The following is a 19600-nucleotide window of genomic DNA, read 5'->3' as shown; positions in this document are numbered from 1 at the left end:
CTTCCCTTTTGACCATGAACAACCTAGAATAGAGTTGGTACAATGAAGACTTTCCTGGGAGACAAGCAAGCAAAGATGTTCTTTGGTACAAGAAAGGAAGGATAAATGATATATTGTGGTAGGTACGTTCAGTGTGCCAACCTGGCCAATAAACACCTGTGAGATTAATAAGGTTGCAGTTTAATTGAAGGGCAAAGGGATAAATGGTTTGGCGAACCTTGCCTTTCTGTCTCTTTCTCTCTGATGACCAGACCAGTGTGAGGCCACCTTTTAGCTAGTTCTCTGCTTCAATGTATGAACTACACTATCTATGGGACACCCAACCCGTGGACCCTGTTGCTATAGTTTGAGGTTCCTTTGAGATTTGCTTCACCACACTGCTGGTGTGTACATCACTTGAGCTTAGGACTGTCGGACCCTGTCATCTGGCTGACTGTGGGTGCCTGTCCTGCTGTTTGCTGCCTGTGGCCGAACTGCCTGTATTGCTCTACAGAAGACTCAGCTGTCTGCTTCCTTGACTTGCACCCAGCATCCCTTGAGAGTTGAAGGACTGCCAGTGCATTAACTGTCTCATGGAAGAGAGTTGAACTGAGCCATTTGTACTGCTCTGCATACTAATTAGCTATTTCTTTCTTCATGTTCTATCTATCTATCCATCTAAAATCATAAGTGTCTTTGTTTTGTTTCTCTAGAGAACCCTGTCTAACACATATAGTAATGAAAATAGTAGTTGGAGTGAAAAAACAAATTTTCAAGATTTTGGAGAGATGAGTATGCGTGAACACATCAGAGAAGAGAGTAAAATACATCAAGAAACTGGGATAGAAATGTTGATCCTGAGAGTCTCCATCCAATGAATAAAATGACTCACAATAGTTATCTGCAGTTTGTTTCATTTAGGCTAAAATATTCAACTTTTCCTTTCTTAGAATTAACGACAACCTGGCCCTGTCTTCTATGAACTGAAGTATGAACTGTCTATGTGTTTTCGATGAGCAAGGGCACACAGATCAAGACTACTTCCATCTTCTCAAACCTTCAAACACATCACATCATCCCCTTATGACATTCTTAGATGTCAGGAAAACCCCAAAGAAGATGCCAATACGACTTGATCTATATCACAATCTTCCTATGGGGACTATTCGCTGCAGAAAAAAAACAAAACATGGGGCGGGGTGGGGGAGGAGGAGGAAGTTGGTCAATTGCTGCGGTTGACCAGTCAGTGAAATGAGAGCTAAGGGTAATAAGATCCTCACTAGAAAGTGCGGACAACACGCGAGATGATATAGAATTGCCATGCAATTGCCAGCACAATTCATAATTTAGTTTCAGATTACTGTCCTTTCGTTTGGGTGGATATAATCAGGGGTGCTAATACATAGACTGCAATTTCTATTTTAATATAGAGGATTTCCCATGTAATACTAAGTCACCGGTAAGGAACATTTTGAAATGGAGCAGCAATTTGAAGTGTAAAATGGATCAAGTTATTGGAAACATTATTTAAAAAGAGAGAGGACTTATACCCCCTACCTTTCCCCTCCCCCCCATGTCAGTTGTGCTGCTGCTAAACTGTTATCAATTGTGATGCAGGCCAATGCAATTTACTTTAAATTATGACTAGGGAGAGAAGAGAAAAGCAACAGGGATGGTGTGTGCTGTACACTGAGTAACAATCATCTGTGAAATAAATGAAGTTTTTCCTGAATTACTCCAAATGTCTGCACCTTGCTGATAACTACTCAATGTTTATTTTAATTCCACTATTTACCTCGGGGGAAGAAAATGTTTATATTATATCACCTCCATGTTATCAGTTTTCTCTTATGCCGCTGCTATGGATTGAATGGTGTGTCTCCCAGAGTCTGTGTTGTAAAAGCAAATATCTGTGCCTGTATTTTCCACCACTTGCCAGTCAATTTATTATTCTGTGGTGGCTTGCATATTGGTGTGATGCTAGAAACCATCAGGATTGCCAGTACCAGCAAGGTACTCAGAGTGGATGGACAGGTTTCAGGGGAAGCTTCCTGACAATCACAATAAAGAAGAAACAAACAGACAACTGTTGAATGTATTATAGCTATGTCCTCATGACAGAGTTGACCTTAATGACACGAATAAAGTTTTCAGGGCCTTGATTGGCTGGTGTGGCACATCTAAAAATGTGAAAAACAACGGCAAGTGTTCATTAGTAATTAAGCTGTGGAGTGTGAAGTATGAATCTTGGAAAATTGGAGGTTGTCAGAAGTGAAATAGCAAACAAAGACTGACATCCTAGGAAGTAGTGAACTTCCATGGACTGTCTTAGCCATTTTTGAATCAGATAATGATGCGGCTTCCCCTGTCAGAAAGGACAAATGGAAGCGGAATGGCACCACATTTCAAGGAGCCCCTAGTGTGCCCTTTAGTTTGCTGCAGTGCTTTCAGAGGCTAACACACAAGGGTACATAGGTCTCCATAAAACTCAGAGAAGAATCAGATACCTCTTCTTCGGCTCCTGTCTGGAGTCACAACAGAAATAAAAAGTCTATCTTAAAGTACAAAGCTGTCGGTGACGGGACAGGTTGGTCAATGACTATTATTCAATGGCTGCAGCAATCATGAAGCCAACGAGGGGAACATATTGAAGAATTGATAAAGCTCTGCTATCTGAAATTCATCAGCTATGTAAGCAAGATGCACTTACTGGTGATTGGAAACAAAAATTAAAAACAATCAGGAAGGATCCGTTTGTTGGAAAATCTAGGCCTTGTGATAAAAACAGAGATGGAGACTGCATGAGAGAATGTTGCAAGGTCAGTCACTTCATTGCAAATACCTATTCCAACAACATAAACTGTTGTTATATACATGGACCTCACCATAGGGAATCCACAAGAATCAAATATAGTACGTATTTGGAAAGAGGCTATGAAAAAGCTCAACAATAAGTCCTCAGCCAAAATAAGTCTGGGCCAACTATGGATCGTATAACCATCTGCTTACCTGTGCGTTCAAGTTTAACAGAAAGCTAGTTAAAATAAATCCGTGAGACCAAAAATAGGACCCTCAGTATATCACACGGGTTTAGAGAGCATCCCAAGAACAGGTCTGACAAGGTGAACACTGACAGCTTACGACTAGAGGAATTGTGGGTTGCCATCAAGTACATCACACATGAATAAAGCAACGCTAACGTGTCCCCTGTATCTTTATATAGGAAAGAAAGAAAAGACTAAAATGGATGTCTGAAGTTTCTTGATCACAGTGAGAGAAAAAAGGACAAAGTGGAAGAGCTGAACAGAACACTTCAACAGGCATCTCAAGAAGAAAAAGTAAAGAATGATCATGAAATGTAGGCAGAGTTGGTTAGAAAACTAGATGGAAAGAACTTCTTCAGTGTTTTGCAAGTGGAAGGAATCAAAGAAAATACTCAAGCATTGGGTTGAAATACTGAAGGATTCTATAGGTAAAATGTTGACTGCTTCGGGAATGATCAAACGAAGATGGAAAGAACAGGTCAACACTTAACCATTTCACGAATTAGCATATGATCAAGAACCTCTGGTATCAAAGAAAGAAGCCAAAGCTCCACTGGGCATATTAGTGAAAAAACAAGATTTTTAATAAACTCTATCGGACTATTTTTGACTTCTCAGTTTATTTTGATTTTGACTTGTCTATGTTGAAAAATTGAAATAAAGCTACCTGGCCAACTCACTGGAAGAGTTACACACCTGTGTCCATTTCAGACAAACATGACCCAACCAAAAACCAACGATTACTATCATCAATATAACACGCAAGTAAAACTGTTTCTAAAATGGTTGCAGCAGTACACTGACAAGGAGCTGACCGCACTTCAAGATGGATTCAAAGAGGAAATGGAAATTCAATTCAAAGATGGATTCGAGAAGGAAAATCACTGCTCACTACAGATGGATCTTGGCAGACAGCAGAAAATATTAGGGGCCCGTTTATTTGTCTTTCATTGACTATGCAAAGACATTCAACTGTGTGGGTTATCACAAATAATGGAGAATGTTATTCAGAGTGGGGATTTCAGACAACACAATTATGCTTACGGGAATCTGTATCAAGAGGCAGCGTTAAAGTCCGGAGAGTTATGTGTCAGGGTCATGTCCTGTCAGTATAGTTCTTCCATCTGTATGCTCAGTAAATACTCTGAGAAGCGGAACTTCTGAAGAAGCGAGGAGGACTTGACACAATTACTTCTGTCTGGAGTGCATCTCAATGTCGAGAACACCAAATCCGTACAGCCGAACCAATAGGCAATGTCCAAATAAATGGAGAAAAGATTGAGGTTGTCAAGGATTTCATTTCATTTGGATCCACCCTGAAAGCTCATGAAAATGGCAGTCCAGAGGGTGAATGACACCACATGGGGTGAATTTGCTGCAAAAGAGCTCTTTGAAATGCTAAAGAACAAAGACATCGTTTTGAGGAATGAGGTGCACATGATCTGTGTCCGGTATTTTCATTTACCTCCCATGTATTCACGAGCAGGACCGTGAAGAAGAAGTAACAGAGAACTGATGTGTGTGATTTGCGTTGCTGGTGAAGAACAGTGGGATTTTCATGGAGCCACCTCACAACAGCGTGTCCGAAAGCAGCTTCATAACAGCATGCTAGGAGGTATAGTACTACCCTTGGCAAATTATCTTTGTTCAAACAATGACATTAGACTAATGCAGAGTGTGTGTCTTGCACAATGGTGAGAGAATAGAGAGGAAACCTCCCCCGGGCTGGAACTCAGCTCTCGCTAAACTTTGAGGAAAAGCCCTGGGGGATTGGCTACTGAGGACAAGATTGGTGGTTGTAAGCCACCAAGTGTTCTGCAGAGGAAAGAGGAGCATATCGATTCTCGTGAAGATTTCCAGCCTTAGAAACCCCGTGTAGGATGGCTGCAGTGGGAATCCCCTCAATGGCAGTGGGTTTGGTATTTCGGGAGCTATGAGAAAATTCGTTTCTGAATGTTCAAGCCACTCATTTGCATTATTTTTGCATAGCAGAGCGAGCTAAGACAGTTGCTAGGAAATACTGTTCTCTAAGAGGCTTAAGTGCACGTGTGCGTGTTTACCAATACACAAAATCTGTCAATTTGTACATATGCAACAAGATGGATTGACAAAGTGGTGCCAATAAAAGCTTCAAGCATAGATGGTGATGCAGGACCAGGCAGTAGGGATGTCTGTTGTCGAGAGAGCTAACTGCTGACAAACACATGGGTCTTGGATGGGAGCCCTTGGAAGAGTGGGTTAAGCACTGGGCCGCAAGCTGAAAGGTCACTGGATCCAACCCCCCCTAAAGACCCTGTGGGAGTAAACGCGACCATCAACGTTCACTCTTGTTTTATAGAATCATTAGCAGATGGCATTGACTACACTGTAGTGTGTTTGGTTTGTGGCTTCATCATGGAGGGAACTTCAAACATCTCGGCAAATGGAATTGAAAGGTAAAACCTTTTTCCATGAACTTTTTTTGAAGCTCCCCTGAATATTTCTAATGCTAACACAAAACTGTACATAGATACCCACGGCTTTACGAATTCCTGCCCAGAGAGTGAGCACGTGGTAACTGGTTCTCGCTGAGATGGGACAGTGCTGGATTCGTCCTGCATGAATCATTGGTTTAACCAGATACCATTCAGCAATTTCTCCCTCTGTTACTTATGGTTTTCCGAGACTGAGAAGATTTCTACAATTCTCAGCATTTGTTAGAATGAAATACTTTACTCATCTTATCCTTGTTGTATACTTATTTCCAAGGACAGGAAAAAAAAAACAGACAGTTTTTGTTGTTACATTACTGTTCCTATAAATTTTGTGGTAGGAGATAAGATATTTAGAACCACATTTTCCAATTCATTTATATTCTAAATAAGTGATACCATATCATTTTTCTTTTACATAAATATCACATATAGGTTTGTGTTTTAAGGTAAGGCTCACTATTCTATAATTAAGCAGTTTTTCCTCCCAAAGTTTTCTGCAAAAAAGCTATTTTGAATAAAAAAGTCTACCTTAAAATGTGTTGCAAAAATAAAATATTACGATAAATTACAAGATTCTGATCAAACATCATTAAGATAATCCCTTCACAACATAATCACTGGCCACAGCCGGGGATTTATCCTCCCGGAATCTTCACATAAGATCCTTTCAAAGAAGAGGAGAACTGTGAAACACAGAACCGTTCTCACATGGTGCAAAACTCTGCACAAAAACATTTCAGAATATTTTCTTTTCCTTTTCTGCTATTCAACATCAGCTCATATATTTTCTTGCTAAATAAAGAGATGGACAAGACAATAATAATAAAAATAAGCCTTGAAATTCTCTTTTGAAGTTCTGCGGAAAATGGACTAGGAAAGTAAATTCAGTGTTAAGCAAATTTTCACAAGAGAATGGTTTAATTATGATTACCACAAGGATGGTACCCATGTGAATATGACTTTTAAAAATTAATATTTATCATGGGGAAATGATCTTAAAAGAACTAGACTAATTTCTAATAATAGGTTTCTAAAACCCCATGTGCAATAACATTTCTTTAATATGGTGAAAGAATATTCTATAAAATATTAACAGGGATAATTTGTGGGTGTTGATATTGATAGTGATTTTTTCCATACTTATTAGTATTTCCTTTTAAAAATTGTATCAGTTAGTAGTGCTTTTGGCTGCAGTAGCAAAAATTATTCTGTATATTTTGTTACAATTGTTACAAATTAAGAAGCTGGAACAGGGCAGTTTTTAACATCCCTTAATCTGCTTTTTTTTTTTTTTTTTTGCCCCTTTAAATTTCCCTTAGTTAGCTTCATCACTTTCCCCAGTGGTCAGACGCTTTGCGGCAATGACCAGGACTATTTCCAATGTGGGAAATGGGGCCTTAGGAAGTGTGAGTTTATTGCTGTTCAATTCGGTGCCATCCTGCAGTCTTGTTCTCGGGAACAACCTCTAGATTCATGTTTCCCTTTCCATCTCATGTGCTAGATGTGGATTACAAACATCTATCCCTGAAATATACACAGTGAAAACATGAGGTTTTCATTGTCATTACATGTTAGTCATTTGTGACTGGGAGCGAGCTTACTGGGGTTTCTAGATGGTAATCTTCAAGGGAACAGATCTTTCTCCCAGGATCTGCTGAGTGAGTTCAAATCAACTGTTAGGTTGGCAGCAGAAAGTGAAACTATTGGAACTGCCAGGGAGTGTAGGAAATAAATGTTAATTGCTCTCTTCAAGTCAAATCTTATTCATAGGGACCCTACAGAAGAAGGAGTAGCCTCCATGGAGGTAGAGGGCCACACCCTTCTCCCTTCGGATGACTGGTGACATGGAATTGCCCACTTCATGGCTAAAAGTCAAGTACTAATCACTGCACCACAAGGGCTTATCAGAGAAATGACAAAATTAAAATGATATCATTGGATTAGATTATTTGTACAGAATTGTCTAGAGATACACAGCAGTCCATCTGCAGGGAACTATCAGAAATGTAAGCTAGATTCAAAAGAGAACGAGGAAGAAGCGCTATCATGTATTGACATCACAAGAACCTTCGCTGAAAGTAGAGACTATTGAAGATGTTTATTTGTGCTTTACGCACTATGTAAAGGCATACGCTTGTGTGTATCATGATAAACTGAGCAGAACATTACACAGAATAGGAATTTCAGAAACTTAATTGTGTTTATTTAGGAACTGTGCAGACCAAGAGATAATCATTCAAACAAAACAAGAGGATATGGAACCCAGATTGCAACTCAAGGTAAAGAAAACAAAAATCCTCACGACTGGGCCAATAGACCACATCACGACCGATGGAGAGAAGATCCCAGTTGTAAATGATTAATTTTACCTTTGTTCCACATTCAACGGACACGGAAGCAACAGTTATGAAATCAGTTTGCATTCAGCAAATGTGCTACACCGTGTTCAAGTGTTACAGAGCAAAGGTGTCCTGGTGAGGAGTGAGATGTCCTCGACAGAGGTCAGGTATGGTAATTTCCATTTGCGAATATAAATGTGAAAGCCAGACAACAAACAAGGAAAGCTGTAGAGGAATTGATGCACTTGAATTGTGGTGTCAGGAATGAATACTGAAAGTACCTGCTCTCAGAACAAACAAATCCTTAGAAAGGATCAAGGTAAGACTTTGTCTCCAATACTTTGAACATGCTATCAGGAGGGACATATTCCCCAGAAAAGGATATTGTGAAATTTAGTTTTGTGTTAACTCTGCTGGGACAGGGCTCTCAGTGGTACAGCAGTTAAGACCTAGTAATCCCCCATGATGTGACCTAAAATAATGTAATCAACTCCATAATAAAATGTGAACAGGAAGTCAATTGTAAAAAGATTATTGTGGAATGACATCCCCTTACTCAGGTCACCACCCTGATACATTTAAAAGGAAGTCTCCAGTGTGTGGCCAACTTCCTATATAAGTGGATACTATGTAAATGCTTGCTTGCTGTTTGTTGGGCCTGAAACCTGCATTTGCTCATTAATTTCCAGTTCTTTGGACGTGAGCTAATGGCCTGCCATATTACCTGCCTATCCCGGGAGTCGTCACTGACCTGGCATCTGATCTGCTGACTTATATTCCTCTGTTGCTCTGACCATCAGCCTATGATGTGCTTGCCAATATTTGGCTCATCATCTCCCAAAGCTACTCATGTCAAAAAAGCCTCCAGCTTAACACCTGACTGAAGAACTTAGAACCTGCCTGGACGCGCGCGCGCGCGTGTGTGTGTGTGTGTGTGTGTGTATTTGTTGCCGCTATAGAGAACCCAGCCTAGGACAGACAACACGCCTGTTAACGTACAAAGTCAGTGACAAAGAAGACTTGCAAGGAGATGGATGAACACAATGCAAAAACGGGTTCAAACCTCACAACCCTTTCTTGGTGATGATGAAAACCAGGCAGTATTTTGCACTGTGTGCATAAGGGTGCTTTGGTTCAGCGTGAACTTGATAGTAACAACAAAATCATTTTTAAAACCATATACCCCTACTCCTCATTTATGATAAGATTTACAAAGTTTATTACCCAACCACTCACAGCAAGCAGGTTTCAGGCATGATGGAAATGGCTGCAGAATGCCCCCACCCTCCAGCCGCATTTCCGGGTAGCCTCCGAGGAGCTGGGTCTCCTTGGGCAGCACACTCTGCTCCCTCCCGCAGGCAGGCACCCTGTGCCCAGGTGACTCTGCACCAGCCTCCAGAGTGGCCACAGCCCCCAGGGAGAAGTGCAGCCGGCACTGTGCCAGCAGCACCCGTTCTGGGTTCCCTGCTGTGCCTCACAGTGGAGCGAGCTTAAGCCCAGTGGTTAGAAACCACCGGTGAGTCTATGGGATAAGGATAAGCATTTCTGTCCCAATAAACAGGTACAGGATCAGAAGCTCAAAGGGGCCAGCTCCACTCTGCCCTAGCAGGTAGCTATCCTTCAGAATCCATTCCATGGCAGGGAGTTTGCTTTGGCTTAACGCGGCCTCAGCCTGAGATCCAGCAGCTGAAAATTGCTGTGTGGTGGAAAGCGAGGCGAGATGGAGGTTCCTGAAAGGGTGTTTGGAAGAACTCGTCTCCAGGTTAATGTCATCCCAAAGGGAGTCAAGCTGGGCCTGAGCCCTTCCTCTTAGGTGAGGGGCAGTGCCTGGCCAGGCTATCAGCAGCCTAGCCTAGGAAGGGAGACCTGAGGAGAGCTCTAGGGACTTGCTATGTGTGGGATACAGAAGGATTTCTCCTAAGCTGTCTCCCCCAAATATATGCCAGACAGCTGTTTGGGAATGACTATTCTTGGAGGTCATCAGAAGTAGGTCAGGGGTTATTCTCCCTGAGAGCTATCAGCCATCTAGAGCAAGTAGTTACCACTGTTTATCCCTCAACAAATAGGGCCCACTCCCTTCTGATAAGGATAGTAGTTGTCTGTTTCCTTGTAGGAGACCCCTGAGGTCAAACCCATCCAAGGATGATCAAGGTTAGGTCGCCATCTTGAATCTAGGGTCCACCCATCTTGTCACATGTATAACCCCAATCCTTCCCCTTCCTATTGCGTGTATGTCCCTAGACTTCCCATTACTGTATTGCCTATAGTACAGCCCCTTCCAGTGATGTATATCCTCACCTGTAATTAGGGGGCTTGCATGTCCCCAGAGAATATAAAAGGAGCCGGGGCTACCATTAAACTCTCTCTCTCCCTCCAGGTGGACCATCGAGTGGGGCTGAGGTGAGCATGCTACCATGAATTGTGTCTGACTCCCATTTATTTCAATATTTATATCTCTCATGCTCTCTATAACTTTACTATGGTCTTTACTTATTATCGCTGTACAATTGTGCCTACTGGACCCGTAATGATGTGTTAGGGGCTGGCTTCCCCTGACAGCTATGTTCATGGGCAAGACTTGCAGGGCTGGTGGGGTGGGGGGCAGAGGGGTGAGAGGGTGGAGGTGGGGAGGGGAGGAGCGGATCCCTGGAAGAAAGAAAGCTGGGAGCCAGCACAGAAAGCAGTTTAGCTGTATGACCCACACGCCTCCCAGCCTGGCTTTATCCAGCTTTATTTCCTTCAAATCTCCTTCTCTGCAGAGGAATAATCCATGACTGTGTCTGTCATTTCTTTAATAATATATATTCAAATACATTTAAAAAAACTGGAAAATGGATGGTCTGAAAGTAACACAAACATTTAAAAAAACCGTTTTGGGAGCACACCCATTTACATCTAAGGATCTAATCTTTGGGAACTTGACCTGTGCTCATGTGAAGGGTAGATGTAACTGATACAATGTGCTATCTAATTCCCTTTCAGGCCACTGATACCTTTTCAGCAAGGCACTGCCTGAAATTTATATGACTCTTAGGCATTTATAACTAATTTCTATTTCCAATTTATATCTCATTTCTATAGATACTGCATGTTTTCTAAAGTGAATTTAGTTACAGAGACCAATTTCCTGGTGGTCTGCTGATGCCAGACTCACCACTTTTTCCTATTCAATTATAATCCTGGAATAAATTGAGAAGTAGAAACACAAAGATCCACGTGAAGCCTAACAGGCCTAATTGAGGGGTCATATTTTTTAAAAGGAATAAATTGAGGAAATGAGAAAAGAGCACTGATCTCTCTTTTCCTGCAGAAACAAGGTTAAAACAGTAATTGTATTTCGAATCCACCATGGACAACGAATGAGAGATGACAGAATATCGGTATTCACTTCAAATTCACTTATTTTATTATTTTATTTTTTCATTTTTCCCTTCCCAACTCGAGATGGCACAGACAATTTTAAGACTGCAATCTCTCTTTCATCAACGTCATCCCTGGCTGTGAGGACCACCTGCTCCGCATAATTGCCTGAAGCAGGCTCTCAGAGGCTCCTGATTCTAATGGCCTATTTCTTGGTGAAATAAGATGTCTCCTTGGGGTGGCAATGTGAAATAGGAGCTCAAGTCTCAATTACTTACTCACAGGAGACGGATTCTCAGATCTGTTAGAAGTGAAGATCTTTCCCAGTGGGCCTATCAGACCTATATCCCCAAAACTCAGCCAGCCAGCAGGCTGCAGAGGACCAGAGAGAAATGACTGGCTATGTCTGGCTTTCGGCCACACAGGAAGGTACAAAATTATTCTTCCAAAAAATCGTGGCCAGATGAACTTAAGAAATAAATTGATTTTGCTCTCTTTCATGTATGCAAAATCCAGATCTTACATTTAGGAGCGAGTGCCCTTTTAAATGAGTATTTGTAATGATTGCACATTCCTCAATGCAAAATTTTGTATTCCCGACGTGCTCCCACAAACCCCAAACCAACCAACCACACGGCCAACAGAAGCCCCTGTGCAGTGGGCTCCATTCGAGTCAGACTTTTCCGGAAAGTTTTCTGGGCCTTTCTCCAGAGGAGTCGAAGGGTGGGCTCTGTTCGCCAGCCTTCCGGTCAGCAGCCTAACACGTAACCATGTGCATCACCTAGAGGCTCCTCCCAACACACATCTAGCTTCACGTGCTTCAAGTGGTAAGATGAGACATTTCGCTGATCTTAAAATGCATCGTTCTTATAGAATGTAAGCTTGGGATCCTCAAAGCAGGATCATTTTTAGTTTGTGCATGTGGTCCTGAAGGTCGTTCAGCAATTTCAATGCTGGTATTGCTCTGTCTTTCCTCCCTTCCTCTTTCCTCCTTTATCTCTCTTTCCCCTCTCATCTCCTTTTTGGTTGCTGTCCTTCCCTCCCTTTCCTTCCCTTTCCCTCCCTCCCTTTCCTTCCTTCCTTCCTTTCTTTCTTCCTTCCTTCCTTGCCTATCCCCCTACAACCTCACTCCCAGGGAGAACATACATTAATAACACTACAATTGAAATCTCTGACATCAATTTACAGCAAAATACAACAAACACACTACAATGTGCGCGACATCTTCGTTTAATCAGAGTTGAAGAGTGACTCGAGGGGTGTTTTTATCCACAAGGAGATCTCGGGTGGGAGAAGTTATCATGGAAAGATCTGTGAAGGGTTACACAGTGCCCTCCTGTTATTTCAACGGAGACCCTTCTTAAAGTAGCATTCTCAAGGAAATCCAGGGAACATTGATTGGCCCTAGAAGGTGGTTTTTGGAAAAAAACAAACAAAACAAAACCCAAACAGTTCTGGCCACGGGATAGGTGGGTGCTTAGCTGTTAGCTACAAAAGGCCTGGGGAAGTGCTCTTGTAAAAGTCCCAATCAACCCACTGCCATTGAGTTGATTCCAAATCATTCTCACTCTGTACAAGGTTTCCAAGACTGTTCATGGGTATTGGAACTGGCAACTCATCTTCCAGTGGTGGATGGGTTTGAACGGCGGATCTTATAGTACGCAACCCCATGCCAGTACTACCAGGGCTAGTATATTCTATAGGACAGCTACATCCTTACGTGGGGTCAGCATGAATTAAACTCAACACCAACTAATAACGACATGGCCAAGTTAATTAGGAGTAACGCAATACCATGTTTTCCTCAGGTGATTAAATAAAACATTAGGACCATAACATTTTTAAAACTTTGAGGATTTAAATTTATTTGTATTTAACCCAACAGTACCAAGGTTTATTTAACCATGAAAGCATTTTTATTTTATTTTATGTATTTGTTCTATTGTGGTTTGGGCGAAAGTTTACAGAGCAAAGTAATTTTCCATTCCACAGCTTACATACACTGCATTTCATAGCATTAATTGCAACCCCTCAGCGCACCAGCATTCTTCTGGCTTCTTCCTGCAAGGAGGGGGTGGGGGGTAGGGGGGGAGGGAAGGAGAGGTGGTCTCCCTGTTTCTATCCATCTCCCTTTTCCTGCCCCTCCCTGCCTGCTGAGCTTTGCCTTTGGGCAAATGCTGCCCTTTTGGCCTTCTATCATTGATTATTCTGAGAAGTCTGCTCCTCACAGTTATTTTTTTAATTTTAATTTAATATTTTTCCTCACAGTTATGATTCGCTTCATAGAACTGTCTGCTGTTTGGTTGCAAGGTGAACCAGGCGGGTAGGTTCAGTTCTCGGTTTGAAGGGTGTGACGGGCCAACCTCTCAGGCGTCCATCAGTCTTTATTCGACCAGAGAAGAATCTTCTTTGGCTATGATTGTGAATTTTGTTCTCCATTTTCGTCCCTTTTGTGCAGGGCCTATTCTACTTGAGATGAGAGAGGTCAGCGGCGGTAATGAAGCATCTCTTTCTAATCTCCGGGTGATGGAGGTTGTATTTCATGTGGCTCCTTAGTCCGTCCAACAAAGTGTTTCTTTTCTTTTTGTAAAATGTTTTATTGGGAGCTTTTATATGTAGCCTAGCATTCCACTGTTCAGTCACATAAAGCAGTGTTTTACACTTGCCACCACAATCAGTTTCAAAACATATTCTTTCTCCATGAACTCCTTGATATCAGCTCCCCATTTACCCCCACCCCCGCTGCACGCTCACGGGAACCCTTATTTATTTACCTTTTGACATATCGTACCCACAATACTATCTATCCATTCACATATACTTCGGTTGTTCAATTCCCTTCGAGGGGTTACATAGTCACCAATGCCATCCCATCATTTCTTTGAATCGTTTTCTTCACTTTCCTTTCCTGCAGAGAGGGAGAGACCAAGAGCTGCATCTCAGATGGACACTGCGACCTTCTAAGACCCCAGTCACTTCTCACCAGTCGAAAGTAAAACACTGTTTTCCTGAATTAGGTGAGAACAAAGCGACTGAGATTGTGGGCCTAAGCTCCTGTTCCCAGCGACTCTGTCCCTCATGGCTTTAGGTTAGGATGAAGAATTTTCCTTGATTTCCTTCCCTTTGAACAAAATGAACATATTTATAGCACAGGCTGAGGCAGAAATATCCGTGGCCAAACCTACCTAAGCCCATGCATGTAGAGACCTTCTCCTACTCATAACTGCTCCACTTGCATGTCTGCCGGTGAATCCACTCACAGGTTCTGCTTTATGGTAACTGATCATGGACACTTGTGTACGTAGTAGGACTTAGCTTTGTGGTGGGTATAACTCTTATCTTAGTGTCTTTGTGGTCAATAACCACAAGTGTATCTTAGTGTCTTCCTTTGCTTGAGTATCTTAGTGTCTTCCTTTGTTTTAATGATAATTGTGCTAATCTCCCCTGTTTATTGCCTTTCTTTCACCAAATTCAATACATGTGTATTCTCTGGTTAGTGATTTCCCTTCATTTCCTCTACCATCCCTTGTAAACACCAAAGCATGTTTCTTTATTTGCATAAACCTTCCTTTGGCTTTGTAAAATAGTGATTTAATGTGAACAGCTATCCTTTGGTGATGGACGTATTTCACTCAGCATAATGCCTTCATCCGCGTTAGAGGGCATTTCTCAGATTTGTTGTCATTCTTTAATGTTACGTGGTTTGTTTGTTTTTTTGCGTTTATGGGCTGCAGTTTGCTATCCATTCATCCATTGATGAATACTTCGGTTTTTATCCTCTCTTTGCTTTTGTGACTAATTCTGTCACGCACATGGATGTGCATGCACCTATTCATTCATGTTCTCTAGGGAACATACCTAGTAGTGGGATTACTAGATCAAATGACAACTATAATTCCCAACTTTTTAGGGAAGTACTTAACATACTGTTTTCTATCATGTTGTATGACTTTATAGTCCTACAAGCAATGGATGAGTATTTCAATGGTTTCACATCTTCCCCATAATTTCTTCTTTTGTGTCTTGCTGAATTTCTCTATTATGACCAGAAGGAGATGACGTCTCATTGCTCTTTTGATTCGCATCTCTCTAAAGCTCATGAAATCATGTCATATGTTTGTTGTTTACTTCTACATCTTCTTTGGTTAAATGTTTTCACATGTTCTGCCCATTTCTACAATGGTTCATTTCCTTATAGTTGAGAATTTGATGCTTTGGTTTTCAGGCTTTTTAGAAAATTTAAAGATGAGTTCCTTTTTAGATATGACATTGTCTGAAAGTTTCTTCCAGGCTGTAAGTTTTTTGGGTTTTTTCTTAATTGCTCTTTGGAGACATACTAAGTATTTCAATTTTAGGAAGTCCCAGTTGTCTAGTTCTTCTTCTTCCATGTATCTATATTTGGCTCTTTTGATAAACTATTTATGACATAAGTTTGGGCCCCTCAGTTTGTCACTATTTTTTCCTTTGATGATCTTTACAGTTTTAGGTTTCACATTTAGATTTTTGATATATCTTGACTTTGTTTTTTTGTAGAAAGTGTGAGTTACAGATCTTGTTTTATTTTGTTGCAAACGGAGATCTAGTTTTGCCAGTACCGTGTGTCAAAGAGATTCTCTTCCCCTTTAACAGATTGTGGTCCTTTCTTGAAGATCAGTTGTCCATAAGTTAATGACTTTACTTCTGGGTTCTCAGGCCTGGTCCAGTGATCCTATGTGTCTGCTGATGTATCAGCGCCTAGCTGTTCTGACTACCCTGGCTGGGTGGTAAGTTTTGAGATTGGGAAATCTTCCATAGTGCTTTGAGTTTTACATTTCTTTAAAGAATCAGAATTGCCTTAAAGATACAGATTGCTCTGAGGACTATTGACATTTTCACAATGTCTTGTCACCTTTAAAAACAGTCAACATATATCCAGGTATATCCCTTTGGTTACTAACTACTCTCTGTATTTTGGGTTACTGACTATTCTCTATGTTTCAGCATCACTTTGTGTGGTAGTCACCTACTCTGATATTAGTTTAAGGATTAAGAGAGTAGGGGTGGAGTCTAGGCTGTCAATCTGGAGATAGCCAATGAGACTTCTTTGTGGGCATGGCCTTCTGAGAATTCTGGGAAATCTGGGACTTCCTCCTTTGGGCGGAAGATAACGTTTTCTCTGCTACTTCCTGGGAACATTGCAGCTGACAAGACTCTGAAGCTCGAAGAGTCACATAGAGACCCCTGCCAGCGCTGAGATGCTTACAACACCACTGGACTCAAAAACTTTCTACCCACTGGCTGGTGATCATCCTGAATTTGGCTTCATCGCATGTATTTCGTTAGTCTGAAGAGGACTTTACGGATTGCTGTCGAATATATGGGCTAATGTCAGACTTATGGACCTGATCTGGACTGGGATGTTTTCTCAATGTTCAATTGCTCTTCTATCTAAATCTCTTTCTTATTCACATATGGGAGTCCATGGATTTGTTTCTCTAGTCTACCCAGACTAACACACTTTGTCCCAAACCACTTAAACAGCTATCAAAATTATTCTTCTACAACCTTAACCACATCTAACTCCACGCCTAAGCAAGGCTATGCCAGCTGAAATGACGGGCTCAAACACAATTCTGCAGGCGCTGTGGGGCTGCTATACAATGGATTTCTGTGAGACAGGACTGACTCAACAGCATCTTACAGCTCCTTTGCCTGTAATAATTCAGTGGCTTTGGATTATGTGCAGGTAATGTCCATATTCCTCAGCAGACCACCGAGAGCTTGCTAGTAATTTTATCTTTAGCCTTCTCTCCTACTCATACCTTACCACTGGCTCCTCCTCTTCACCTCTCCGCTAGTGTTATCTAACACATCCAAACCTCATGCCATCTAGTGGGTTCCAAATGTTGCTGACTCTGTAGGACAGGGTAGACCTGCCCTTCTATGTTTAAGACTCTAATCTTTATGGGAGTAGAAAGCCTCATCTGTCTCCCTTGGAGCAGCGGGTGGTTTCCAACTGCTGACCTTAGGTTATCAGCCCAACACAAAGCCACTACATCACCTAGGCTCCTCACCTAATTACTTGAAGTCTGGACAATACCTACTTCCATGTTATCTTTTCATTTTCTTCCTCTGGTATGCTTTCTTTATTATTATTTTTAGATAATTCACATTTTCTCTATTAAAATTGCCTTGAAAATGGTTTCCTTTATCAGGAGACATAGTAGCTCCCTACTTTGTGCTTCCATATCATTTTGCTAATGCCTCCAGTAACATACGACGTGTCACGGACTCTCTTATGTCCTCGCGGTTAAGTGCCAACAGAACTAACTACTGCCGAGCTGTGCGTCACCCTCAAAATTATTGTTATGTTTGCTTCCATTGATGCAGTCACGTGTCAACCGACCTCACTGAGAGCCTTCCTCTTTTACATCAACTCTTTACCAAACATGATGTCCTTACCAGAGACCAATCTTTCCAGACCCTATGTCCAATTATATGAGAGGCAGTCTCACCATCCTCCCTTCTAAGGTCCCTTCTTCAAGACTGATTAGTTTGCTCCTGGCATTCCAGGGCATTTCCAAGATTCAATATTTCACTTTAATTTAAATGCATCAATTCATCTTTGGTCTGCCTAATTCATGGTACAATTTTTATGCATATGAAGTGATTGAAATTACTTTGGCTTGAGACAGGCACACTTTAGTTCTCAAGTGACGTTTTTACTGTTCAGCACTTACAAAAGATCTTACGCAGCAGATTTACCCAAACCAATACTGAATCTCTTGCATCTAGTAAATTGTACACCTTCAGATTTGGCCAATCTAATGGAGTCGGCGTAACCACATCTGAGTTGGAAGGATACGTAGGTAGTCCTGACAGACTGAGGATGATCAGATAGAACACTGCTCTTCTAAATGTGCATTAAATACGAAATACTCAATGATCTTTGAAGACTAAGGGAGGAAGTAATAAATTTCAATAGTTACTATATTGTAACACGAAATGATTTTGAATGTATTTGGTTAAATAAAGGATATTCTTAACTCACTTTTGCTTCCTTTTCCTGATTTGTATGACCGCTGGAAAATTTAAAATTACATATGTACTCACATTTGAGGATCATATGATATTACTTTTATTGGCTGGAGCCTCTCTTTAAGTTACCACAATGACTTGTCACTTGTAATTGACACTCGGTAAATGTTTCTCGCATAAGTAAATAAATGTACTCATAGCGGGTTAGCCACATAGCTTTATTAAATAAAAATCTTTCAATCCATTAGAATGACATGTGCCTCAGGAAGAAAATCTTTCAAATGAATAATCTCATTATTGGTATCTACAACAAAAGAAACGCTATTTCTTTCTTCGATAGGAAAGAAATCTGAAGATTCCAAACCGTATTGAGCTTTCTATACAGACTGCTTGCCATGAGTCATTCTAAGTTATTGTGCAGATGAAACCATGCCACGGCCTCTGCCACTTCCTATGGAACTAGGACAGGAATGTCACTTGTGTGATTTACCTAATCTGGTGTCAATTTAAGGATTAAGAGTGTAGGGGTGGAGTCTAGGCTGTCAATCTGGAGATAGCCAATGAGACTTCTGTGTGGGCATGGCCTTCTCCTGAGAATTCTGGGAAATCTGATACTTCTTCCTCTCTCTCTCTCTGCTACTCCCTGGGAACCATTGCAGAAGACAAGCTGCATGGATGCAACCAGACCTTAGAAGCCGGAGAAGTCACAGAGAGACCCCTTTCAGCACTGAGATGCTTACAATGCCACTGGACCCAAAGACTTTCTACCCACTGCCTGGTGACCGTCCTGCATTTGGCTTCATTGCATTCATTTCATGATTCTGAAGAGGACTTTATAGACTGGTATCAGACATATGGGATAATATCAGACTTATGGACTTGATCTGGACTGGGCTGGGGTGTTTTCTCAATATTCAATTGCTCTTGTATAGAAAGCTCTTTCTTATACATGTGTGTTTATGAATTTGTTTCTCTAGTCTCCCCAGACTAACACATCACTCTACTTTGATGAGACCAGTTGGAACTTCTAAATGCATAACCTGGGGATAGCAATCATCTGCTTCTTCCCACACTAGGTTTCAGCTGTAAGTACGGGAGAGTACTTCGGATCCTCTCATCTGAAACCGGCATGTTTCAGGTCAAGTCTGGATCACTTAGTTTGGTTTACCCCTCAGAGCCTTCTGAAATGGCAATATGCAGAAAGCTGTACACCCCGAAGAGGCAAAATCTATAATCCAGGTAACCTATAGAAGAGTGGTTTCAACCTGTGGGTTGAGACCCCTATGGGGGTCAAATGGCCCTTTCACAGGGGTCACCTAAGACCATCGGAAAACACCACTCCTCCATCAGTCTCCAGGCGGGTCCACCCACATGCAGATGAGTACCC

General features: G+C 41.5%; 1 protein-coding gene and 1 non-coding gene across 2 annotated transcripts in view; one reads left to right on the top strand and one right to left on the bottom strand.

Annotated features, from left to right (window-relative positions):
* Positions 1-19600, bottom strand: part of PLXDC2 (plexin domain containing 2) — a 520641-nt gene that overhangs the window by 195311 nt on the left and 305730 nt on the right. The window lies entirely within an intron of this gene.
* On the top strand, positions 2401-2518 carry LOC142452278 (small nucleolar RNA SNORA26). The gene has a single exon (XR_012785298.1). It is a non-coding gene; the product is annotated as a small nucleolar RNA SNORA26 (small nucleolar RNA).

Source organism: Tenrec ecaudatus, chromosome 6 (genome assembly GCF_050624435.1).
Source record: "Tenrec ecaudatus isolate mTenEca1 chromosome 6, mTenEca1.hap1, whole genome shotgun sequence".
In the NCBI taxonomy this organism is placed as follows: domain Eukaryota; kingdom Metazoa; phylum Chordata; class Mammalia; order Afrosoricida; family Tenrecidae; genus Tenrec; species Tenrec ecaudatus.
This window is presented reverse-complemented; position numbering and strand designations above follow the sequence as displayed.